This window comes from Littorina saxatilis, linkage group LG8, assembly GCF_037325665.1.
Source record: "Littorina saxatilis isolate snail1 linkage group LG8, US_GU_Lsax_2.0, whole genome shotgun sequence".
NCBI lineage: Eukaryota > Metazoa > Mollusca > Gastropoda > Littorinimorpha > Littorinidae > Littorina > Littorina saxatilis.
In genome coordinates, this window is record NC_090252.1 from 17,945,481 (window position 1) to 17,955,585 (window position 10,105).

The 10,105-nt window shown below is 43.0% G+C and overlaps 1 long non-coding RNA gene across 2 annotated transcripts in view; it reads left to right on the forward strand.

The window, feature by feature from the left end:
- Positions 1–9,352: 9,352 nt before the first annotated feature.
- The window catches only part of LOC138972973 (uncharacterized), a 10,949-nt gene continuing 10,196 nt past the window's right edge, over positions 9,353–10,105 (forward strand). The window contains exon 1 of one of the 2 annotated variants that reach the window (XR_011457836.1): positions 9,353–9,625. This is a non-coding gene — a long non-coding RNA (uncharacterized lncRNA). The remainder of the gene's footprint in view (positions 9,626–10,105) is intronic. The other variant, XR_011457835.1, reaches the window with a different exon arrangement.

A 10,105-nucleotide genomic window follows, 5' to 3' on the forward strand; every position in this document is an offset into this window, starting at 1 on the left:
TTGTTTGTTTGTTTGCTTAACGCCCAGCCGACCACGAAGGGCCATATCAGGGCGGTGCTGCTTTGACTTATAACGTGCGCCACACACAAGACAGAAGTCGCAGCACAGGCTTCATGTCTCACCCAGTCACATTATTCTGACACCGGACCAACCAGTCCTAGCACTAACCCCATAATGCCAGACGCCAGGCGGAGCAGCCACTAGATTGCCAATTTTAAAGTCTTAGGTATGACCCGGCCGGGGTTCGAACCCACGACCTCCCGATCATGGGGCGGACGCCTTACCACTAGGCCAACCGTGCGGGTGCATTTACTGATAGGTGAGAGTGTTGATTGTGTATGTGATACGGTAGACATACAATAGAACTCACCTTTAAAGACCCTCTGATTTAACACTTTCTACCCCACCAATGTTGACCACGTCTTTTTTTAGCCGAGACTAGCTGTACTGCAGCTCCCATGGGGTCGCCTTCACGCGGCGGGAGCGTTTAAACAGAGCTACCCCACCCCTTTACTTCTCTTCTTTTGTCTTATTTCTGCCTTACCAGTCCTTTCACCTATATTTCCTTCCAAGAAAACTCTCCCTACTATTCCCTGCAGTTTTCCAATTCTTTTCTTGTTGTCTTATTTCTACCTGACTGGATCCATCACCTTTATTTCACTTACCAAAAGTCTTCTTTTCCACATGCTTATTTCTCTGCACCCCGCATGTCGTAAGAGGCGACTGGCGGATTCTGTTTCTCCTTTTGCCCTTGTTGGGTGGTTCTTGTGTAGAATGTGGTCAATGTTTGTAAAGATTTTGGTCAGGCAGTGTGTGGGAGGTGTTTGGTCCTTTGTACTGGAAACTTGCATTCTCCCAGTAGGGTCATGTATTGTGCTGCGTTGCGGGCCCCTGGAGCAATTTTTTGATTGGTGCTTTTGTGAACAAGAAACACTTGACGGGTTGCTCTATCCCATCTCCCCCCTTTCCCCTATCCCATCTCCCCCCTTTCCCTCGTCGCGATATAACCTTCGTGGTTGAAAACGACGTTAAACACCAAATAAAGAAAGAAAGAAAGAAAGCTGTACTGCAGCAGGTCACTCAGAATTGTAGTAACTGTGTAGCAACACGCTGGAATGAAGGCGTTAGGTCCACGTTACCGGAAGCGACTGAAGCTAACAGTCTGATCGGATATATATCAGATAGAGCCATAATTATGTGACCCTCCACCCTCCACCACGAAATGAGTCGCATGTCACCTCGCGCGGTTCTGCGCTAGGCTTAATATATAAGTCCGGGGAGTGTCTGGTAACAGTGTGATGGTCACCTTAGTCACAGGCTTATAACTCAAACAGTGTTCGCTCTTTTCTAAAACGGGTTTCACCACTGGATAGAGCATAAAACACTCTTTAGGAAAATGTAAAAAATGAAATTCATGCAAAGGTGACATGCGACTTATTCCGTGGTGGAGGGTCACAAATTATGAGTGGGTACTGATATATCTGTACCTGGGAGACAATGAGTTAAGACTATACATCTCTTTTAAAACCCTGTTTTCTCAGACTTTCTGTGCAAAACCTTTGTAAATGTACCCCTGGTTTAAGACTCACTCTTTCTTTAGTGTCCCCACCAATGTCAGTGTTAAAATCAGGTCTTGTGGAGCTATGCACAGTCCTAATCTTGTAAACGACTCCGTGACATTTGGCTCACCATCCATTATTTTTCTGAACCGCTTTTACACACAGGGCCGGACCAAGTTCGTTTTAGGGGGGGGGAGGGGTTCCAACTGAAGGGAGGGGTCCAGAGTCTACATTTTTTTCTCTGAGAGGTACATTGGATGGCCAGGGGGGGGGAGGGGGGGGGGGGTTCCGGAACCCCAGGAACCCCCCCCCCCCCAGATCCGGCCCTGACACAGGATAAAAATCTTCCCTCCATTTGTATTATAAAAGGAGATTCCACTCTAACAGTGAAGCCTTAAAAAAAAACCTAAAAAAAACAGGTAGACTGCTGACGTTCCGAAACAAATCATCAACAACACAAGAATTGTAATGATTCCGTTCCTAGAGTTCCTTCCCCTTTTTGCGTGTTTCCCCTCCATTTTCTTTCAAACCTTGTTCGTTCCGTGTTGCGTCTGCATTGTGTTGTCTTTTGTGTTCTTGTTTTTCCTGATGAAGCTTCCAGAAGCGAAAATTCGTTATCGTCTTGTGTCGTCTTTGTATCGGTGAGTACAGTAGATCTAATCCTTTGTTTTGTACCTTTGTTCATCTTACCACAGTCACTTCGTTGTTTAGATCTTAATTCTAACAAAACAAGACATTCACATGTAGGCCTACATAATAATAATAATAATAATAATAATAATAATAATAATAATAATAATAAAGATAGCTTATATAGCGCCGCTTCACAAATTTAACTATGCTCTTAGCGCTGTACATCGAGATATAACAATTTCAATAATATAAATACAAAGATGATATTATAATAATACACATTTACAAATATCACTCACGTGCATACATCCTCGTGCATACCACGCGCATACACACTCCCACTCATTAACAAGTGCTTCCATCCCCCTGCCACCGAGATGTTCATATACCCCCCTGGACAAGCTCACATCAGGGGCCAGTTTCATAAGCCAGAAACACAGTCGACCAACTGCAGTTGTCCGAGAGAACCACAGTAATCCGACGTCATCGGGTTTCACGAACAAAATTTCAGTCGGCCGACTGCGGGTCGTCTCACCGGAAGTCGACCAAACACGGCGATGCTCTCCCCCCAACACTGTGTTCGGCTTACTGCGGTAAACCGAAAATAAATGTAATTATCCGCACAGTCAATGGCAGAATGCTCACACTTTTTTGGATTGTGAGCCAAACCTTGTGATTGTTCTTCGAAATTTATCTATCATGACGCAGTAATCCAGGAGACAAGTCAGGGTTATGTCTTGAAGACGTCACATTATGGCGTAAGAGGGTTAGACGTCACGCGAAGCAATTACTGAAAGTCTCGGTCATTGTTATTTTGAGCGGGTCGAGACTATTTTTTTCTTCGAAATCGGCCATTTCCACGTGCGAATGAGCAAACGGAAGTGGTAATGTTGCTAAATTTAGCCTTCGACTTGGCCATTCGGATTACTGTACAGTCGGTCGACTGCGGTTGTCCGCGGGTGACGGTGATTCGCTCATGAAACGCGCTTTTCGGTGACCCGGCGATCAACCACAGTCGATCGACTGGGCAGTCGATCGACTGTCAGTCGGTTCACTGCTATCTTATGAAACTGGCCCCATGTCCGTCTCCTCTCTGGACTGTACATACACTCAGCAAGAAAAAGAAAGACTAAATGCAAATTTCATACAGAACCCTATAGCTCAATCAAAGCTGAAGCAACTATACAAAAAAAGACACATTCAAACAACAAATCTAACTTCACCTCTAACAGTCTATAAAGATGGCAAGGACAATTTACAAGGATTCGCGAAAAAGGTGCGTTTTAAGGGAACTGCGGAAAGAGTCCTTAGAAGCAGAATGGCGAACGGAGGAAGGGAGAGAATTCCAGACAATGGCAGCCGCAGAAGCAAACGAGCGATTTCCAAAAGAAGGCAAGCTTCGCTCGAGAGTTTCCAGTTTGCGACTGTCAGCGCGTGAGCGGAGGTTGTAGTCAGAGGGATTGTCATATGTGACGAGCAGTTCCTTGAGGTATTTAGGGCCATCTTCAAATTTGGCAGAGAAACAGATACAAGCAAGCTTGTATCTGATACGAGCGGACACGGGAAGCCAATGAAGGGAACGAAGAAGTGGTGTGACATGATCAAACTTCTTAGAACGATATATCAATTTGGCGGCAGAGTTTTGTACCTTTTGGAGTGACTCGACAAGTTTTTGATCACAGCCATAGAACAGGCTGTTGCAATAGTCTATTCTGGCAATGGTCCTAATGGCGGACAAACAGACGCATAAATGAAGCGAAAACTTCACAGAAAGCGTTTATTGTGTTCAGTCTCTGACAAGAGGGTCAGAGCAACACAACTTAAAACAAAAAAATAAAAAAATAATAAAGTAGGCGTGTGCCTGTGAGTGAGAGCTACAGTAGCACCATGTCACGATGTTTATGAATACCATTGTGCAGTTTACTTCCTGGTGTGGAAATAGCTGAGTGTATTCTGTGCGCCAATAGGTGTCAAAACGCACATTCGAACACTGCTTGAATGATGGCTTAATGTGAGTGTAACATCATTCAAAGTTTATACTACAGGACACGTACTTACTGATAATGCGCATACACGCGCACTAACTGCACACAGGTACGCGTGTCTATGCACTGGAACGCCCGGCACGCACTGGCGCGTACACACGCACGCACACACGTGCTTGCAAGCACTCGCGCGCGCTTACACGGACGCACACACCCACGCGCAAGCACGCACGTACGCACGCACGAACACACACACACCCGCACACACACACACACACACACACACACATATGCAGGCACATTCGCACACACATACGTACGCACACGTACACACACACACACACACACAAAACAAAACACACACACACACACACACACACACACACACACACACACACACACACACACACACACATGCTATGTTACAGTCAAATATCACACTACAAGTAGTTGTCGTGCAAGTGGGATGTCGCAGGTTGTAGACAAGAAATTCAGTCGTAGTCGTCAGTAACAGCAGGAGTGTTTGAGTGTGAGGATCGCGTCATGCGCCTGTGGCCACAGCGACCAGGAAGAAAAGTCACTACTTTTGGCAAGCTGCAGCGTAAAGCTGAGAGAGAGAAAAAATGCATGATACATTTTAGAAAGTCGCACAACAAGTTTTAATCCCAGCAGCACCCTTCGTGCACAATGTGGATCACAATCAGCGATATTTTTAATGCTCTTCATACCTTGTTTTTCTGTTCAAATGTTTAACAAAAGCTGTTGGCGCCTTACTTTTGCCGTGTCTTTACAAAAGGAATAAAGTGCAACACATCTTGTTTCAACTTGTCACACAGGGCCGGATCTGGGGGGGGGGGGGGGGGGGGGGGGGGTTCTAGGGGTTCCGGAACCCCCCCCCCCCCCCCCCTGGCCATCCAACGTACCTCTCAGAGAAAAAAAAATGTGGACTTTGGACCCCTGCCTTCTGTTGGAACCCCCCCCCCCCCCCCCCCCCCCCCTCAAACGAACTTGGTCCGGCCCTGTCACAAAGCGTGCTGGCACTTGAACTGATATTTTGACTGCACACACTGTGACCTAACACTGTCTCATTTATTAAAAGGCCCACTCCGCCCGGTGAAAACACTTCGCCTCACTGTCTCAGATGACTGTGAACAGGCTGTAACGTGGGATAAGACCTTCCTTCCACTTGGTCACATACCAACATTGCACAGCCTGGGTGCTCCCCGTGCACAGTGGGGATGTCTATGAATTAATTTCGTAAACGCCCTGTGTGTGTGGGGGTGGGGGGGGTGGTGTTTGTGTGTGGGGGTGTGTGTGGGGGGGGGTGGGTGTTTGTGTGTGTGGGTCGTGGTGTTTGTGTGTGTGTGTACATGTGTGGGGGTGTGTGTGTGTGGGGGGTGGTGTTTGTGTGTGTGCGTGTGTGTGGTGTTTGTATGTGTGTGTGTGTGGGGGGGTGGGGGGTGGTGGTGTTTGTGTGTGTGTGGTGTTTGTGTGTGTGTGTGTGTGTGTGTGGGTGGGTGGTGGTGTTTGTGTGTGTGTGTGTGTGGTGTTTGTGTGTGTGTGTGTGTGCGTGTGTGTGTGTGTGCGTGTGTGGGGGGAGTGGTGTTTGTGTGTGTGTGTGTGTGCGTGTGTGTATGTGTGTGTGTGTGTGGGAGGGTGTGTGTTTGTGTGTGTGTCTATGTGTTTGTGTGTGTGTGTGGGAGGGTGTGTGTTTGTGTGTGTGTGTGTTTGTGTGTGTGTGTTTGAGTGTGTGTGTGTGTGTGTGTGTGTGTGTTTCTGTGTGTTTGTGTGTGTGTTTGTGTGTGTGTGTGTTTGTGTGTGTGCGTGTGTGTGTGTGTTTGAGTGTGTGTATTTCTGTGTGTCTGTGTGTGTGCGTGTGTGTGTGTGTGTGTGTTTGTGTGTGTGAGAGTGTTTAATGTGTGTGTGTGTGTGTTTGTGTGTCTGGGTGTATGTGTGTTTGTGTGTGTGTGTGAGGGGGAGGGTATGCGTGTGTGTGTGTGTGTGTGTGTATGTTTGTGTGTGTGAGAGTATGTGTGTGTGTAATAGTGTATGTGTGTGAATAGAATAGAATAGAATAGAATAGAATAGAATAGAATTTATTGTCATCAACCCTTAAGGATATTGACACAAGTTGTACAATAACTGAATGGATAAATAATGTACAAATTATTTCATTCAATATTGAAACAATTAAAAACAAAGGCTCCAAGCAATTTTTGAATTTTTTCGTCTTTTTTAAATAACAGATCGCTTGGTTTCCTTAAGTCACAGTTTGATACTTCTTCTTCTACTAACTTTTTTCTAATATTGTTAAATTTCTTGCAATTGTCTAGAAAATGTAGCTCATCTTCAATTACATTACATGTATTACAGAGGCGATTCTCTCGCAATATTCCTCTATGACGCCCAGTCTCAATTTTTAAAGAATGTGTGCTTGTTCTTAATTTTGCTAGAGCTTTTCTATGATTTATATTTGAAATATAAATTAAATAGGCTTGTATTGTGTATCGTTCTGTAATTAGTGAATAAAACTCAAGTCTTGAACATTTTTCAGATTTTTTGTTTTTCCAAAATAAAACGTATTCATTCATAATTTTTTGTTGTATAGCAAATTGTAATTTATTAGCATTAAATGTAAATTGGTTTTTCCAAACATGCTCAAATCCTACAAGTGATAATAATTGTTTAATAAATTGCAACCATGGACTTGTTTTAGAGCTAGATATCATCAAACTGTATAAATGATGTAATAAAGACTGTTGATTTGAATCTAAGATATGTCCCCAAAATCCTATGACTTGTGATATCATCTTTATGAGTTGTTCTTCAGTACTGGTGACAGAAAGGGGGAAAAGTGGTCAAAATTCAAATCTCTAGTTTTGTTTTTGAAATATTGCTTTTCATAAAGCAGAAATACTGTAGTATCTGTTGTACATAAGAAAAAATCACTGGTTCACATGGTTCCTACATAATCTAACTTTTAAAACTGGTTCTTGTGTGTCTGTGTGTATGTTTGTATGATGACGATAGGACCCGAAACGGCTGCACGGACTGAGACAGGAATTGCAGAGAATGTTCTTTGCCACTCGAGTCGTGTCATAAGGTACTTTTGGAATAGCAAATTTGAAAGGATTCTTCAAAAAACGGCGGAAAACATTATATACCCTGTGAGCTATCGAGGATCCTCCCCGTCTGGGCTGTCGAAACATGGTCTTGTTAAAAGACGTTTTCAAATGCGGTTAACGGGGAGATACACTCGAAGCACATTTAGCGAAGTTATGTTGCCAAATCATCAAAGATCAACATTTCACTACACGGATCGATGCACACAGTCGAAATAGATGTGACTTTCACACGACCGAAGACTACTTACTAGCAGCCTAGCAGACGACAAGATCTAAATATTTAGATCAGTGTAAGAGCAATCCGTTGAAGAACAGTTACTCCGCTTATTCGTCTTCAGTTAAGCTTATTTCCCCTGCCATAAGTTTCCTTGCAGATCTGCAGTCGCGTAGTGAAATGAACTAGTGTCATCGGAAGATTCTTCTCAGTCAATGATCAAAGCACAGTAAGTTCTATGCTGACAAAAGTCACTTTCGGACAAAACGACGATTGACTTAATTTATGAGCCCAAAGGTAACAATATCGACAAGAATGTACGCATTTGACATTAAATGAAACATTCATAGACAGTTTCCAACTCACCAGATCTGCCAAAGAGCCGTCATTCGTGAAAAAACGATGATTTTAATCAGACAGGTATCGGAAACAAGCCTTGGTCACCTGCGTTATTCCTTCCAAGGCGACGTGACGGCGCCACATTTGTTTGTTTATGGCTGTTTATCGCGAAACAACACAGTTGAAATTTGTGTGTAAAATACCACAAATATGTGGTGAATCAGTTCGTCATCTGCGTTTCGATTGTAATTAAGTCAGATTGGAGTTACTTTGAATCGAAGGCGAGGGTAACCTGCGTTATTTGTGGGACATCGTGAACAAATTTGATTGCAATATTTTATACAGAAAGTAAATTTCAATGATTCTGGCTCAGACTTGTAGATCTGTTATGCAGTGTGTTGGTAGTGTATCTGCTTTTCTGCTATGAAGCTCATTTGGAGTGATACGCTGATCGAAGTGGGGTACCCTATGTGGGACATCAGCCGTATGCAGATTACGCCTCAGAACACTCTCGCATTTCACAAAGACAACAATAATTTGCAACATTTCAAGAACTGCATCAGTTTTATTAGATACTATTTCAACAACAACAGCACAAACACGACTATTATCAACAACACAGAACGGGAGGTAAGTCTTCAAAGACGCACCAAGTGTGCGTTCCCGTTTTTGGACGCCATTTTTGCAGGCATTTTCACAGTAAATCTTAATATTTCCATATCTATTGAATGATTTTGGTATTTTCTTTGATTGTGCCGATTCTCCTATCTCTCTGGCATGTACTGGGTGCTTTGTGACCAGTTTCTCCCCTAGACTGTATTGAAAAATGCGTCCGTGTGAGCTGACCCCCACTTGTGACCAGTAGCAAAGAACAACTCTTATACTTAGTGGAAATCTTCCCAACTCTCCTAAAACTGGAAGCCACATTGCTTTCTTGTGTACTCCTAAAATAAATCTACAAAATTTTATATGTGTAGATTCACTTGGACATTTATTTGATAAGCAATTCTCAAAAACTGAATGAAGATTTGAGATATCTTTCTTGTTAGTAAAATTATATGGAAACCAAACCTCAGCTCCATATGTTAAAATTGGATGTACTAACATGTCAAATAGATGTAGTATAGTTTCTGTCTGAACATTTTCATTTATAAATGCTTTACTAAGATAATACGCTGCTTTGTTACCTTGCTTATTCAAATGATCTTGCGTTAATTAAATGTTGTGTGTGTGTGTGTGTGTGTGTGTGTGTGTGTGTGTGTGTGTGTGTGTATATATGTGTTTAAGAAATAAATCCACCACAGCAATCCGGCATGTTGTTGATTTGTGTTATGTGCCCAAGTGGATTATTGATCTCATCCCGTGCAAAACCCAGGCCAGATCAGAGACCGGTGAAGCTGAACTGTTAGCACGAGAAGGAGAATGTCTTTTATCAATGCCCTCAAAATGAACCCTTTGCCTTCACACGCGATCTTAGAACAGGTGTAATAAATGAAACAGGAAGAAAATTGTTGTTTATAAACTTCAGAGTAAGAGTCTCCGTATAAGTGTGTGCGCGTCACAAACACCTGAAGATTTCGGGTATACGGGTGTGAGTCGGCGCATATGTGTATATTCGCTCGACGTGAAAGTATACATACTGACGGTGTGTGTCAATACGGACATGTACTGTAAGTAGCAGTTCAGTGCTGAAGACTTGATCAGCACAAACAGAGGTGTCGGTGTGATGAACGCTGCGACGAAGATTTACAACAAAAAGGTAACACCTATGTAAGTGAAAAACAAGTCGCGTAAGGCGAAAATACAATATTTAGTCAAGTAGCTGTCGAAATCACAGAATGAAACTGAACGCAACGCAACGCAGCAAGACCGTATACTCGTAGCATCGTCACTCCACCGCCCGTGGCAAAGGCAGTGCCCGTGGAATTGACAAGAAGAGCGGGGTATTCGTTGCGCTGAGAAGGATAGCACGCTTTTCTGTACCTCTCTTCGTTTTAACTTTCTGAGCGTGTTTTTAATCCAAACATATCATATCTATATATTTTTGGAATCAGGAACCGACAAGAAATAAGATGAAAGTGTTTTTAAATTGATTTCGAAATTTTTTGTGTGATAATAATTGTTATATATTTAATTTTCAGAGCTTGTTTTTAATCCGAATATAACATATTTATATGTTTTTGGAATCAGCAAATGATGGAGAATAAGATAAACGTAAATTTGGATCGTTTTATAAAATTTTTATTTTTT